The 17,511-nt window shown below is 36.4% G+C and overlaps 1 protein-coding gene across 1 annotated transcript in view; it reads right to left on the bottom strand.

Moving 5' to 3' along the window:
* The window catches only part of Cimip6 (ciliary microtubule inner protein 6), a 34,183-nt gene that overhangs the window by 3,560 nt on the left and 13,112 nt on the right, over window positions 1-17,511 (bottom strand).

Here is a 17,511-nt window from a genome sequence, read left to right as displayed (position 1 = left end):
CTAGGTCTTTTCTATTCTGGGGAAAATCCAGAAGGGAAAGAAAAGCATGAATCCAATGACCTATCAAAGAAACAAACAAAGACAAAACCAAGACAAAACAGCTGTGAGAAACCCAAAGGCTTCAGTAGATGGGTATGAAGGCTTTAGTGAACTGGTGTGACGGGTGAGCAGCACCTCGAGGATAGAAAGGTTCAAATGCAGTCAAGAGAGAATAGGTTGAGAGAGACCTTTTAAATTTGCTCCAGGCCTTGCTTCACATTGCCTTGGGAAGATCATGACTTGCCCCAGAGCCACAGAAACTGGCATTCACTGATCAGCCATCTGTTGTCAACACAGTAACATCAGCCAGCACAGCAGTCCCCCCAGGATAAGAAACTGGTGGCAATGGGTGCATGCTGTCCCCTTGGGCTTCTCTGCTCAACTTTTCCTCCAGCAATTGTCAGCATCAGTGGATGTGAAACACCAAGAGAGTGCCTTCCCTCAGTGATGCCTCTTTCAAAGAGTTTAAGGGTAGCAGGAGTGGATTCCTGACTTTAGGACTGGCCTAGTACAGTGACAACAACTGGTGATGGTCAAAACTGATTTTGTAATGTCGGAAGCTCTACAGCCTAGGTCTCATTTTCTTTCCTTAAATTCACTGGGAGGTACGCAAACCAGAGCCTGGTCTTAACCATTTGTCCACACAAGGCCACTGATCACCTTTGGGGAGCATGATCTAAGATAAATTACATCCCCTGGAACAGAAAGAAAAGTTTAACATATACCATGGGAAGCAGTACACCAATAATTAAAAGAAGCTTAACAGATAACTTCGAATATACATAGACGTTGTCAGTAATGTGAGGCAAGAGTAAAGATCATTAAAAAATCATGCAAAATGTTAGAAATGAAAATAGAGACACCTCCACCAGCGGGGTAGACACCTGCCAGAGCCTCACCTCTGGCACAGGACCACCTCTTCTGACCAGCAGACTACCTAGGGAGGTCAAACCCTGTGGCTCAGATCCACCCACACCCACCAGAGCCCACCTTCCAGCACAGGTCTGCCTCTTCAGAACAGAAGACTACTTCAGGAATAGGTCCCACCCACATCTGTCCACACCGACTTGGGCAGGAACCATGTCCAGGGTAGGTCGGAGTTCAACCCCCTCCCACCTGGGAGCTTAAGCCTAACCCACTTCCATTTTGAGACACTGCAGTCATCGACATAGCCCTTCCCACCCCACACAGTAGCCCCTAACTTTTTGACAACAGACAGGGTCTATAAGCAGCTGCATCTCAGAGCAGGCATCCCAAAGGGAGTGTGAGGCCCACTCTTACAGCCCCATCTCTGTAAGACATAGCTTTCATCTTCGGCACCTTAACTATTATCTCGAGTTACCTCTGCTATTGCCACCACCAACCTTAGATGCAGTAGCATATACTGAGGGACACCAGCAGGGTCTGGAAGCCCAACATCAAGGTGAGGTACAGACAATCTGCATGGATACTACAAGAATATAGGGAAGAACTGTAACATCTCAGATCCACACTGCAAGAAAGGAAGACACATAGACAACATGAAAAAACAAGGGAGGAAAGTTCCCCAAACAAACCAGGACACTATACTAACAGAACCCATGGACAGCAAAATTGATGAAATGTCAGAGAAGGAGTTCATAAGGTTCATAATTAAAATGATCTGTAAATTAAAGAATGACCTAAATGAACAAATACAGGCAAAAAATGATCACTCCAACAAAGAGATAAGAGAACAAACACAGGTAGCAAAAGATACTTCAAGAGAGAGATAGAGACTCTAAAAAAAAAAGTCAGAAATCCTTGAAATGAAGGATACAATAAATCAAATTAAAAACTCAATAGAAAGCATAACCAACAGATGAGATCACTTGGAAGAAAGAATGTCAGATAATGAAGACAAAGTATACAATCTGGAAAATAAAGCAGATCACTCAGTGAAGATAGTAAGAAACCATGAACAGAACACACAAGAATTATGGGACAGCATCAAAAGACCAAATTTAGGAGTCATTTGGGTAGAGGAAGGCACAGAGTTTCAAACCAAAGGAATGCACAATCTCTTCAATGAGATAATATCAGAAAATTTCCCAAGCATGAAGAACAAATTGGAAAACCAAATACAAGAGGCTTACAGGACACCAAATATACAAAATTACAACAGATCTACACCAAGGCACATTATAATGAAAATGCCTAGCATACAGAATAAGGATAGAATCTTAAAAGCCTCAAGAGAGAGGAATCAGATCACATATAGGGGGAGACCAATTTGTATCTCAGCAGATTTTTCAACCCAGACCCTCAAAGCCAGGAGATAATGGAAAAACATATACCAAGCTCTGAAAGAAATGGATACCAACCAAGAATCTTATATCCAGAAAAACTAAGCTTTAGATGTGATGATGAAACAAAAACCTTCCATGATAAACAAAAGTTAAAAGAATTTACAACTAGAAAGCCTGCTCTACAGAACATCCTCAGCAAAATATTCCAAGAAGAGGAAATGAAAAACAATAGTGAAAATCAGCAGAGAGAGGTATTATACTAAAGTAAAATCTAATCAGAGGTGAAATCAAGTCACATTAAATACCAAAAATAAACAAATCATGTCTCAATAATAACCCTGAATGTTAGTGACCTAAACTCACTAATCAAAAGACATAGTCTAGCAGATTGGATTAAAAAAATAAAAATAAAAAAAGACCCAACAATATGCTGCCTTCAAGAGACACATCTCATAGGAAAAGATATCCACACATTGAAGGTGAAGAGTTAGGAAAAATCATCACTCCCATGGACTGTGGAAGCAAGCAGGGGTTTCCACCCCCATATCAAATAAAGTAGACTTCAAACTAAAGTCAATCAAAAAGGATAAAGAAGGACACAACATACTGCTCAAGAGAACCATACACCAACAAGACTTAACAATTATAAATATGTATGCCCCCCAAAATGGAGCCTCTATGCTCATCAAACAAACTCTTCTCAAGTTCAAGCCAAATAGACCACAACACAATAATTTTGATGACTTTAACACACCTCTTTTATCACTAGATAGACTTTGCAAACAAAAGCTGAACAAAGAAACTATAGAACTCAATAATAAAATTAATAACTTAACTGACATACGTAGAATATTTCATCCTTCAATGAGAGAATACACTTTCTTCTCAGTAGCACATGAATCCTTCTCTAAAATAGACCATATACTATGCCACAAAGCAACCCTTAGCAAATATAAAAAAATAGAGATACTACCCTGCATTCTATCAGATCATAATGGAATGAAATTAGAAATCAATGATAAAATAAGAAATAAAAGCTACTCTAACACCTGGAAACTAAATAATATGCTACTGAATGAACAATGGGTTGCAGAAGACATCAAGGAGGAGATTTAAAAATTTTTAGAGGTGAATGAGAACACAGATACAACATATCAAAATCTCTGGGACACTATGAAAGCAATTCTAAGAGGAAAGTTCATTGCATGGAGTTCATTCCTTAAAAGAAGAAAAAGTCAACAAATGAATGACTTAACATTACCTCTCAAAGCCCTAGAAAAAGAAGAACAAATCTATACCAAAAGTAGTAGAAGACAGGAAATAATTAAAATCAGAGCTGAAATCAATGAAATTGAAACAAAAGAAACAATTGAAAAAATTGACAGAACAAAAAGTAGGTTCTTTAAAAAAATAAAAAAAAAATTGACAGACCTTTAGCCATGCTAATAAAGAGAAGGAAAGAGAAAACTGAAATCACTAACATGTGATGAAATAGGAAATATCACAACAGACACTACAGAAACACAGAAGATAATTAGAAATTATTTTGAAAACTTGTACTCCAATAAAATAGAAAATATTGAAGGCATCAACAAATTTCTAGAGTCATATAGACAACATGAAAAAACAAGGGAGGAGAGACTCTGTGTCTAATAGAAGAAAAAGTAGGCCCCAATCTCCATCATGTGGGATTAGGCCCCAACTTCCTTAATAAGACTCCTTTCTTTGGTGCAAGAATTAAAATCAAGAATCAATAAATGGTATGGACTCAAACTAAAAAATTTCTTCTCAACAAAAGAAACTGACTCAATTGCCCAAATTGAGTCAGGATGACATATACAACTTAAACAGATCAATTTCAAGTGACGAAATAGAAGACACCATCAGAAGTCTATCAATCAAGAAAAGCCCAGGGCTGAGGATGTGGCTCAAGCGGTAGTGCACTCACCTGGCATGCGTGGGGCACTGGATTTGATCCTCAGCACCACATAAAAAAATAAAAATAAATAAAGATGTTGTGTCCACCGAAAACCGAAAAATAAATATTAAAAAATTCTCTCTCTCTCTTAAAAAAAAAAAAAGCCCAAAACTGGATGGATACACAGCCAAGTTCTACAAGACCTTTAATGAAGAATTAATACCAATACTCTTCAATTTATTTCAGGAAATAGAAAGAGAGGGAGCACTTCCAAACTCATTCTGTGAGGCTAATTCACCCTGATTCCAAAACCAGGCAAAGACACATCAAAAAAGAAAAACTTCAGACCAATATCTCTAATGAACATAGATGCAAAAATTCTCAATAAAATTCTGGCAAATCAAATACAAAAACAACAAAAAGATGGTGCACCATGATCAAGTGGGATTTATCCCAGGGATGCAAGGTTGGTTCAACATACGGAAATGTAATTCATCATATCAATAGACTTAAAGAATCCTATGATCATCTCAATAGATGCAGAAAAAGCATTTGACAAAATACAGTATCTCTTTATGTTCAAAACACTAGAAAAACGAGGGATAACAGGAACAAATCTCAACATCATAAAGGCGATGTATGCTAAGCCTCAGGCCAACAACATTCTAAATGGAGAAAAATTGAAGGCATTCCATCTAAAAACTGGAACAAGACAGGGATGCCCTCTTTCATCACTTCTATTTAACACAGTTCTTGAAACACTGGCCAGAGCAATTAGACAAAAGAAATTAAAGGGATACACATAGGAAAAGAAGAACTCAAACTGGCACTATTTGCTGATGATATCATTCTATACCTAGAAGACCCAAAAAGTTCCACCAGAAAACTTCTAGAACTAGTAAATGAATTCAGCAAAGTAGCAGGATATAAATCAACACTCATAAATCAAAGGCATTTCTGTATATCAGTGACAAATCTTCAGAAAGGGAAACAAGGAAAAATACCCCATTTACAATAGCCTCAAAATAAATAAATAGATAGATAAATAAATAAATAAATAGGTAGATAAATAAATAAAATACTTGGGAATCAACTTAATGAAAGAAGTGAAACATCTATATAATGAAAATTACAGAACCCTAAAGAAAGAAGCCAAAGAAGACTTTAGAAGATGGAAAGATCTACCTTGCTCTTGGAAAGGCAGAATTAATATTATCAAAATGACCATACTACCAACAGCACTATTCAGATTTAATGTAATTCCAATCAAAATCCCAATGACATTACTCATAGAAATAGAAAAAAGCAGTCATGAAATTCATCTGAAAAAATAAGAGACCCGGAAGAGCTAAAGCAATCCTTAGGAGGAAGAGTGAAGCAGGTGGCATCACTATACCAGACCTTACTGGCAGAACAATAGTAAAGAAAACAGCATGGTATTGGCACCAAAGCAGACTGGTAGACCAATGGTACAGAATAGAGGACACAGAGACTAACCCACAAAATTATAATTACTTACATTAGACTAAGGTGCCAAAAACAGGCATTAGAGAAAAGATAGCCTCTTCTTTTGGCACTGGGAAAACTAGAAATCCATATGCAACAAAATGAAATTAAATCCCTATCTCTCACAAAACTCAACTCAAAATGGATCAAGGATTTAGGAATAAAACCAGAGACCCTGTGTCTAATAGAAGAAAAAGTGGGCCCCAATTTCCATCATGTGGGATTAGGCCCCAACTTCCTTAATAAGACTCCTTTGGTGCAAGAATTAAAATCAAGAATCAATAAATGGGATGGACTCAAACTAAAAAATTTCTTCTCAGCAAAAGAAACAATCTGTGAGGTGACTAGGGAACCTACATCTTGGGAGCAAATCTTTACCCCTCGTGTTATACACATCAGATAGAGCACTAATCTCTAGGGTATATAAAGAACTCAAAAAGTTAAACAGCAAAAAAACCCAAATAACCCAATCAATAAATGGGCCAAGGATCTGAACAGACACTTCTCAGAAGAGGATATACAATCAATCAACAAATATATGAAAAAATGTTCATCATGGTTAGCAATTAGAGAAATGCAAATCAAAACTACTGTAAGATATCATCTCACTCCAGTCAGAATGGCAGTTATTAAGAAGACAAACCACAATAAGTACTGGCGAGGATGTGGGAAAAAAGGTACACTCATACACTGCTGGTGGGACTGCAAATTGGTGCAGCCAATATGGAAAGCAGTATGGAGATTTCTTGGAAAATTGGGAATGGAACCACCATTTGACCCAGCTATCCCTCTCCTCAGTCTATACCTAAAGGACTTAAAAATAGCATACTACAGGGAACACAGCCATATCAATGTTTATAGCAGCACAATTCACAATAGCTAAACTGTGGAACCAACCTAGATGCCCTTTAATAAATGAAAGGATAAAAAATTGTGGCATTTATACACAATGGAATATTACTCAGCAATAAAAGAGAATAAAATCGTGGCATTTGCAGGTAAATGGATTGAGGTGGAGGAGATAATGCCAAGTGAAGCTAGCCAATCTCAAAAAAACAAATGCTGAATGTTTTCTTTGATATAAGGAGGCTGATTCATAGTGGGGTAGGGAGTGGGAACATAGGAGGAATAGACGAACTCTAGATAGGGCAGAGGGGTGGGAGGGGAAGGGAGGGGGCATGGGGTTAGAAATGATGGTGGAACGTGATGATCATTATTATCCAAAGTATATGTATGAAGACACGAATTGGTGTGAATATACTTTGTATACAACCAGAGATATGAAAAAATGTGTTTATATGTGTAATAAGAATTGTAATGCATTCCACTGTCATATGTAGGTAAAAAAAAATCAACTGTTAAAAAAAAAGAAAACAGGAACAATTGAAATGGAACAAACAACAACAAAAAAGACACAGTAAACCAAGAGATTCATGAACTAGAAAATTAGATTGAGAAGCTATCCCAGAATATAGGAGGAAAGAAGAAAGAAAAAACAAAATTCAAGAGACATGGAAGGTGGAAATACCAACACCAGATTTAAAAGAAATAGAAGGAAATATCCAAAGAAATAATGAGGCTAAATATCTAACAATTTAAAGGAAGAGCACAGATCTCAGATTGCAAGAGCTCACAGAATACTAAAAAGGCAAGGGAAGTACGAGGGATGCCAGATTTAAGGAGGTACCTGCATGACCTGGGGAGCGAGTGGCTCTTTAAAGTTTGCACCGTAGGCCTCTCACTTGCTCCACTCTGCACCCTGTCCTACAGGGTGCATAAGGAAAACCTCACGTCTAAGACACTTTATACAGAAATTTAAGGTCATCTGAGACAAAGAAAAAATTATAAATACTTTCATAGAGAAGACATACATTATCTCCAAAGGAGTAGGAAGATTAGTGTTAAATATCTGAATACCAACACTGGACCAAAGATAACTGGGTAATATTTTGAAAATATTAAAAGAAAAATTAGAATGTTAAATTAAATTTTAAATTAGAATTTTAATTAAAAGGAAATTAGAAGGCTGGGTGCGGTGGTGCCCACTTGTAATCCCAGTGGTTCAGGAGGCTAAGACAGGAGGATCACCAGTTCAAAGCCAGCCTCAGCAATGGCAAGGCATCAAGCAACTCAGTGAGACTCTGTCTCTAAATAAAATACAAAATAAGGCTGGGGATGTGGCTCAGTGGTTGAGTGCCCCTGAGTTCAATCCTCAGTACCAAAATGAATAATAAATAAAAATAAAAGGAACCTAGAATTTTAATGTCTAACCAAATTATCATTTAACTATAAAGCCAAAATAAAAAAAAATTGGGAGGTTACAAAATCAGATTTTCCCATTTAAAAAAAATCTACTTGGAAGAACTTCTAGAAGAAGTACTCAAATAAGACTAAGTAAGAAATAAACCAAGGAGAGTACCTAAGATATATGAAGGAAAATAACAAAAGCTTTTATTTCCTGAAAAAGACAAGGAGTACAGAACAGAAAAAAAAAAATAGCATTATACCCATAAACACGCAGAGCATATTATCAATGAATAATATTATCAATGGGCTGGCCTTATGCTTAGCTTTAGCCAAAATAATGAGGCAGCAGTATCACTGTGTCAGTTCCAGGCAAAAATCCTTAAGAAAACCTTGCAACTTCTGCTTTTTGTTTTCTTAGAAGCCCTGAGCTGCCAGGTTAAGAAATCCAGCCACTCTGCAGGAGAAACCACAGGGAGAAGACCCAGACATCTCAGTGCCCTAGCTGAACCCAGTCCTAGATACCTGTCAGCCGAACACAGCCATACAAATGACCCTCCCCAAGACCAGAACTGCCCAGCTGAACCCAGCAAAGAGTGAAGAACACTGAGCAAATCAGATGATTGTTGTTTTAAACAACTAAATTTGAGGGAGCTTGTTATACAGATAATTGAAAGAGAAATAGTTCCAAAGAAAGCCAATAAAATAAATCATCTTTTAAATGGAGATGAAGAACTTCCTAGAATCTCAAAAATAATAACATGAAAGCATTCATTTCTTTATGGAGGAACAAAAGGGAGAGGAAAGTACTCTGAGCTATGATAGAGGGGAATTCCTCACCCAGACATTACATCTATTAGACATAAATACTATGTTCATTTATGCAAACACATGAGACTTTCTTTAAAAAAGCTAACAATAGTGGGGGCTTAGGTTGTAGCTCAGTGGTAGAGCTCCTGACTCGCATGTGTGAGGCACTGGGTTCAATCCTCAGCACCATATAAAAATAAATAAAGGTGTTATGCTCATCTACAACTAAAAAAACATTTAAAAAAACTTGAAATAGTGGAGATTATCTAAGTGGGACAACCTGAGAGAAGATATTTGGGTTCTTAGTGGTTTCTCTACTTAATAATTCAAATGCAGCCCAGTGATTACTTAAAAGAAGTGTTATTAGATGAAAGCTACAAACATAAGGCAAAGTACATGAAAAATGTTGGAAATCCACAGTTTCTTGGAAACTTGATCTAATTAAAATAAGAATTTTCTAAACAAGTTGGTATCTAGCCATTCAAGTTTTATCAACAAAGCCAGGATTCATTCAAACCCACAATTTGCTCCTTATATAGGTGAGAACTTAGCAGTTTTACTTTGAGAAATTTTCTTAACCTTTTGTTTGTGTCTACTTAAGAAACATTGCCAGTAATATTTTCTCTTAGAAATTCTACTCAATAGCATTTATTTTGAGGGGCTGGGATTGTGGCTTAGCGGTAGAGCGCTCGCCTAGCATGCACGGGGCCCTGGGTTCAATCCTCAGCACCACATAAAAATAAATGAATGGAATAAAGGTATTGTGTCCAGCTATAACTAAAAAAAATAGTATTTATTTTGATCTGTATAAAAAAAGATTGTTAATATAAAAATACTATAGATCTTCAAAAACACTTAAAAAATCCACAAACATAACTACAGCAAGAAGTCAGTCCTGTGCTATACCTTGGTGCAAAAGAAGCAACTTAGACTAAAACCAACTTTATAAAATTAATTTGACCACTACATGTAGATTTGCAATGCAAAATAACATTAAAATATCAAGTAGTCCGATAAACAGCCAGAGTTTCATTTAAATATGAAATACAACCCCTTCGCTAATTAGATCAGCCTTTCCAATTTATAAAGTTTTATTATATAAAATCAAATGTGAAGACTTATTCTTACTGTACTCAGATATGATGAAGCATAGCCATTTGTTAACTGACCATGGATGGCAGCCAGGAAATTGTGTGGTGGTACAAGACATAAAGGGCACTTTTATTGTCAGCACAAGATAAAATTGCTGAAATACCAAAGACCAGGCGTAATTAAGTGGGCTGACGGAACGGAATGACTATGAAATGACTTTTAATTGGCATTAACACATTTTTTTTTCTGTTTGAATGCATATATAAAAATCTGGCACATTCAGACTAGTTTTATACATATTTTAAAATGTTACATTAAAATATTTTTCTTTTTAAAAAATCCTTTTTATCTGGTATCCACACACCACCTAAAATAGGAATTAATTACAGGCCTATGTTGTTTTTCATGTTAGTTTAAATTACATTGACTTTAAACATTTTTTTCTGAGTAGTATGTAATTATCATTCAATTATTCAATAAATATTATTGAGTTTGGGAATTATACTTGGCCCAAGGATGTAATAATGAACATAGTAATGGGAAATACCAATAACTGAGGAGAAAGAGGAAGGTGGAGAGGTCTGGAGGGAGGGAGGGAGGGAGAGAAAGAGAGGTTCAATGCCAGCTTCCCAAAACTAAATTTCACTTAACACCTAACTTAGCAGTGATTAATAATAGAAATAGCTACCATTTATTGCCTAGTACGTACAAGAACTGAGGTAGGCACTTTTCATGTTATTTCATTTAGTTCTCATAACAGTCCTTCAACGTAGGAAGTATTATTCTCATTTCATAAATTGACTAAACAAAATGATGAATTTTAGTAAGGGGCCCAGGATCAGACAATTCTAAGTACTGAAGCAATACTAAATAGCAGTGACAGTCACAGGGCTGATTTCCAATTAAATGTGGCGATCAACCTGTGTATTACCTGCCTTATCTTCCCTAACTCCCAAAAAATAACAATAAAGAAATTAAGAGGGCCTATGTCCTTCAGGGGAAAAAAGAACTAAATGGGAATTAAGATGTTAACAAATTTTGAAACTGGAAAGCTGATGGATAAATGGCAATTGGCTTGAATAGACCTCAGAAAACTGGAAATTAGTGCATATGGGGATGAAAGTGGGGTAAAAATCATGCCAGCTCATGTCACAGTATTGTAATAAGATCAGGAACTTGGAGGTTCTGAAGCAGGGAGCATGGGGCATTGGTACTGAAGTTGCAAACAGGATTGTTTGAGGGATTCTTGGATAATCTGTCTTCCACCTCAAGCAGAGGTTTGGAGGATTTCTCTCTGGAAAAGTTGTTTAGCCCAACAGAACGGATCCACAAACCCTAATTTAAAGGATCCCTTATGAAATGACTGGACTTTCCTGACCAGCCTGGAACAAAATGCATCTGTCCAGTCTCATTTTTAACCACTCTTCCACATCCCTTCAACCAGATTAGAAGTGACTCCTCCTTATATGAAGAGGACTAGTTGTTTAACCAAAATAAGTCAGTTAAAGCAAAGAATCATATACCATACTTATACCTTTAATTTTTATCAGCTCATTGCTCAAATTCTTACTGGAGTACCAAGTCATTTTTCTTTATGTATGCACTGATTGGAATTTCATTTTGTTTCTTGTACAAACTACATCTCTAATGCACCCTTTCCATTTTCTGTTTCTTTAACACAGAATGAAATATAAATACACATTTGAAGCAAAATGAGTATACAATGCTTCAAGACTTAAAAAATTAATTCCAGCTCCTCTTTTTTTTAAGGCTATCGTGCCTATACCTAATCATCATTTTCTAAGTTAATGACTGACTATTTCTCAAGTCTTTCCAAAGCACTCAACTTTGAATGTTTTATAGAAACAACTGCTTTATTATCATGCTCAGTTTTAATTTACAAGGACATGTAATTAAATTACAGAAATGCAATAACAAGTAAGCAAACATAAATTGGTTTGGAACAAGCCTGACTTTCAGAGTTTTCCTACCTCCTTGGTCTGAGTTGTATCTCTAAATCTCCATATTATATGCAATAGAAGAGAAAGCAGATTTGGCAGATTGACTGGGGCCATGTAGGTTACTGTAAAGAATTTGAAATTTGTTCTATGAACAATGAGAAATAACCGAAGAACCTAAAGTAAGAGGGGGATTTCATTGGTGTTTTAAAAAATATCCTTCTGTTGATGATGCAGAAAACACATCATAGCAGAGGAAGAAAGGCAGGAGGTTGTAATGGTTGCACTACATTCATTACAACGACGATGGAAATGAATAGATTTGGATGTATTTGGAGCTCAAAATATCAAGATTCACCAATAGATTGAACATAGAGGAAGGAAAGGGAAAGTTTTAGAATGACTTCTAGATTATCAAAACATGAGCACCTGGGGGAATGAAGATGGCACTCCTCGAACACAGGGATACTACTGGGGACATTGGTTTAGATGGGGGAAATGAAACCTTCTGTCCTAGCCTTATCATACTTAAAAATGTGATTATATATCCAAGAGGAGATTTTTGAGTAGGTGGTTGACAATGAGAGCTTGAGCTCAGTGAAGAGGCTAAGGTTCTTAACCTGATTCCTTTGACCTTTAAAGAGCCTTCCTCTCCCACCACTGCCCCACTGCCAGCTCTGGGGACTGAACCCAGGACCTCGTGCATGATACACAAGCACTCTACCACTGATGTACTCCCAGCCCTTGACTTTTAAATTTCTCCTCTTGGGCTGGGATTGTGGCTCAGCGGTAGAGCACAGGTAGGCAAGCTCTCTATGAGCTACACCCTCAGCCCCCTACTTCCCATCTTCTATCAACTGTTTATTTACTCTTCTTATTAAGGCTGTTAACACAAATTCTGTTATGTAATCATATTTAAACTTCCCATACTGTGTGTATACATTGATCCTAAAAGTTGAGAACTACTAAACAGTATTCATAATATTATGTAACTATATGAATTTTGCTCACTTCAGGGTCAAATAGTGTGCTAGGACTTCATTTCCTTCTCAGTGGGTTTAATGCCCAGTGCCACTTGAAGAAAGTGGTTGGAATATCCATGCCAAGTAAATCCTCTTTTCTAAGTTAAAAATTATTTCCCCTGAGAACTTTAAAGACATAAATTCTATTGTTCCCTTGCATCAGTGATTTTTTTTAATTGATTCTTATTCCTTAGGTGGTGACATTTTTCTTTCTCTTTATGGAAACTTTTAGAATCTTCTCTTCATGATTGTTTTACCATTTCATAATGATGTCTAGGAATGTATATTTTTCCCCTTCACACCTGGAAACACTCAGTGGACCCTTTCAATACAGAGAAACCCTTTGATACAAGGAAACTTTCTTAATACTTTAAAGGCTATGCAGAGTTATGAGTACAGATATTGAGAGATCAGGCTATTGGGGGTTAAATAACAATCATTCACTGTGTAGCTTTGTAGCTTTGAGCAAGTTATTTAAAATTTGTGCTTTCTTTTTTTAATGTGGTGATTTGTATTTAGCTAATTTATTTTCTTAAAATTACACCCAAAATGCAAATGAAGTTGTTTAATTGCTCAAAAATTATTTTGAACAGTGTATGTATTTCTTTATCCAACAAATCAGCTAACACACACACACACACACACACACACACCCCTATATATCCAGAAACTTTTCCTTGAATATATGTATATATTTGTGCAATAAAGAATACTTTTGCTTAAACATAAAGCCTTTCTCAATTCTAGATTTTGCTTTCAAAAATTAGTATGCATACCAGGCAGTGGTGCACACCTATAATCCTGGTGGCTCAGAAGGCTGAGGCAGGAGGATTGCAAGTTCAAAGCCAGCCTCAGCAACTGCAAGGCACTAAGCAACTCAGTGAGACCCTGTCTCTAAATAAAATACAAAATAGGGCTAGGGATGTGGCTCATTGGTTGAGTGTCCCTGAGTTCAATCCCCAGTATCCCCCCACAAAAAATTAGTACATGGCTCTTAAGATAGTTGATGTTGTCATTAAAAAATCATAACACTTTTGTGACCTAATTTATATGCCTACTATTAATGTTATAGCCATGCCTAAGCTTAATTTTTCCCACATTTAATTGGTACATTGTAATTGTACATACAGATGGGATTTGTTGTTACATATTTGCACTGCACATAATATGTCCATATAATTTGGCCAATATCAATTCTCCCTCTTGGTCCCTTTCCTCTACTGATCTCCTTTTGATTTTTATGAGATTTGCCCCATAACATATATCCCTTAACCTTCTGAGATTGACTTATTTCATTTAACATAATGGTCTTTAGCTCCACCCATTTTCCAAAAATGACATGATTTCTTTTTTTTTTTTTTATGACTGAAGAGAACTCCATTGTGTATATATACCACATTTTCTCTATCCATTCATCTGCTGTTGATGGACACGTAGGCTGGTTCCATAGTTTGGCTATTGTGAATTGTGCTGCTATAAACAAGGGTATGCATGTATCACTGATGACTTTAATTATTTAGGATAAATACCAAGGAGTGGTATAGCTGGGTCATATGATGGTTCCATGCCTAGCCTTTTGAGGAAACTCAATGCTGATTCCATAGTGGTTATACTAATTTACAATCCCACCAAAAGGTGTTCCTTTTTTTCCACATCCTCTCCATCATTTATTATTTGTATTCTTGATGACTGCTATTCTGACTGGTATGAGATGAACTCTCAGTGAAGTTTTTTTTTTTCTTTAATTAAAATTTTTTTAGTTGTTGATGGGCATGACACCTTTATTTTATTTATTTATGTGGTGCTGAGGTTCAAACCCAGTGCCTCACACATGCTAGGCAATCGTTCTACCACTGAACCACAGCCCCAACCCCTCAGTGTAGTTTTGATTTGCATTTCCCTAATTGCTAATGATGTCAAACATTTTTTCATATATTTGTCAGCCATTCGTATTTCTTCTTTTGAGAAGTGTCTGTTTAATTCATGTGCTCATTTATTAATTTACTTGATTTTTTTTGGCATAAAGTCTTTTGAGTTCTTTGTCTATTCCAGATATTCGTCCTCTGTCAAAAGAGTAGCTAGCAAAGAGTTTCTCCCATTCTGTAGGTTCTCTCTTCACATTCCTAATTGTTTCCTTTGCTGTTCAGAAGCCTAATGCCATTCCATTTATTAGCTCTTGACATTATTTCCTGAGCTTTAGAGGTCCTATTGAGAAAGTTGTTGCCTGTACTTATATGCTGTAGTGTTAACCCTATGTTTTCTCCTAGGAGTTGCATAAACTTTGTGCTTTCTTTTGAAGGAGTTCAAAGCATACCACACCAAATATACTGGTATCTTGACCATATTGAGTTAAAGACACTTGAAAAACAGTGGGTGCAAATAAATAAAGCAAAACAAAAACAAACAAACAAGCAAACAAAAACATTCTGATCTTCCTTCTTTTTCTTAAAAGCTGAAGATGAAATTCCTGTAAAAGATGTTCTATCTCTGCCACAAGGAAGTATCATTCTTATCATCAAGCCCAGGAAATGAGCCTGAGGGAAATCTGTACCAGTAAACCTTGTTAAACTAACCCTTCTCCAACAGTGACTCCGTTCTCTACCCAGTTAACTACCCAGTCCAAGTGCCTTTGCCTTTTTACATTTTCACAGTGTACAGCTTTGTCCAATTCAGTATATAACTCTGTGTCTTTGGATCTTCATTTTCTTATGAAGGCACTTGTGCTACATAAAGCTTGCTTTAACTAAATTTCTGTTTTTCTCCTGTTGATCTTTGAGTCAATTTAATTCTCAGACCCAGCCAAAAACTCCTAAGAGGGTAGAAATAAAAGTTTGTCTCCCTACCCGTTCTTATCTGAAATATGAGAATAGTAAGAGTATTTCTACACTATTATGTTACAAAGGATTTGTGTAAGAATTAAAGTTTATATTTAGAAAGCTTTATAAAGTGCCTGGCAAATAACACATAATCAATAAATGTCACATTATGTTTTCATGATTACCTTGTTTTTGTTTTTACTCCTCTTTTTTTGGAGCTCTAGAAAAGTTGGACCTCCCAAACTGATCCTCCATTTTGCTTTTATTCTCCCATATTTTCTAAGTTTCTGATTTTCTAAAATAACTGTTTTAGTAGTTGGAATCTGGCTAAAATATTGAGTTCTAATACTTTTATTTTTAGTACCCAGGGACACTGAGCTACATCCACAACCCTTTTAGTTTTTTATTTTGATATAGGGTCTCCTTAAATTGCCTAGATTGGCTTTGAACTTGAGATCCTCCTGCCTCAGCCTCCTGAGTGGCTGGGATTACAGATGTGCACCATCCCACCCAGCTCTAATAGTCTTAATGTAAAGACAGGTGGAGAGCTCATGACTGAAGCTGCTAATTGAGACAGACTTTTGAGCAACACTGACTTCCATCCCCTCTTTGTTCTTGTCTTCCCCAGTGTCTGCTAACTGAACCCATCGGGGTCTAGTCAAATGGATTGATTCTTCTTCACTGAATTTCCTTTCTGGTATTACTTCTTTTCTCTTTTTTATTCATCAATAGGCTTCCATTCTTTCCCACATTCCAGAAAGCTTTTCCTTCCATTCCCTTTACCTTTATCAGTTTATTGGTTGGGTGTTATTTATATGTTTGTGCAAATTTATGTTTGTGCTCAGTCTACTATCCTGAATTAGAAACTTTATCTTTCCAAAGTCATTGATACAGAGTATTTAATTAGTTAACCCTCTTTGTTAACTATTTCCCTTGAGATAGAAATCATGCTGGATAGGATCATTTTTTAATGTCCTGACCCTCAGTCTAGTTGCCCTGTATATCCTTGATTAGACTGACCAAATCACAGCAATCAGAAGTGAGGTACTCTTGATCTCTAAAAGCAAGCTTCCATTGATTACTGTCCTGTGTTACAATATCTTATTTAAAGTTTAGTTTTGAACTTTTGTAGGGGGTGAGGACCAGAGTAGGTATTCAATAAATGCATTTTAATCTTGACTTCATTCTGGACTTGTTTAAGACTTAGTAAAACCTACTTCAGAGGTAGAGATGACTAGGAATGGACTAACAAACAGATAATGACTTTCATAAAATGTGACTTAGTTTATTATAATGACATTGTCAGGCCAAATTGATTTTAGATATGAAAATGTTTTAATAATCTACATAACAGTATTTCCTAAATTATGTTTTGTGGGTCACCAGACATGAAAGATAATGTAAAAAAAAAAAGTGAAATGAACAGAAAGTGGGGAAAACAGCATTCTTTACTCTCCTGCTTGGAAATTCATCATGCTTATCTTGGAATAAGGGTGTTGAGAGTGCTACAGGTTAAAAAATTTTGTGTAACTTAACTTTTGCAAAACATATGTAACCACTCCCCCTGTTTATTTGATCAGTTATCCACAAACATTATACAAAACTAGTGTTCCTCAGAGTACACTTTGAGAAATACTGCCATTTAGTGTTATCTACTATTGGGTGGAGGGGCACTCAACCACTGAGCCACATCCCCAGCCCTATTTGTATTTTATTTAGAGACAGGGTCTCACTAAGTTGCTTAGCACCTCACCATTGCTGAGTCTGGCTTTGAACTTGTGATTCTCCTTTCTCAGCCTCAGGAGCCACTGGGATTACAGGTGTGTACCACCATGCCCA

Source organism: Marmota flaviventris, chromosome 14, assembly GCF_047511675.1.
Source record: "Marmota flaviventris isolate mMarFla1 chromosome 14, mMarFla1.hap1, whole genome shotgun sequence".
Lineage (NCBI taxonomy): Eukaryota > Metazoa > Chordata > Mammalia > Rodentia > Sciuridae > Marmota > Marmota flaviventris.
The sequence above is the reverse complement of the archived record's forward strand: the minus strand, read 5'-3'. Positions and strand labels throughout refer to the sequence as shown.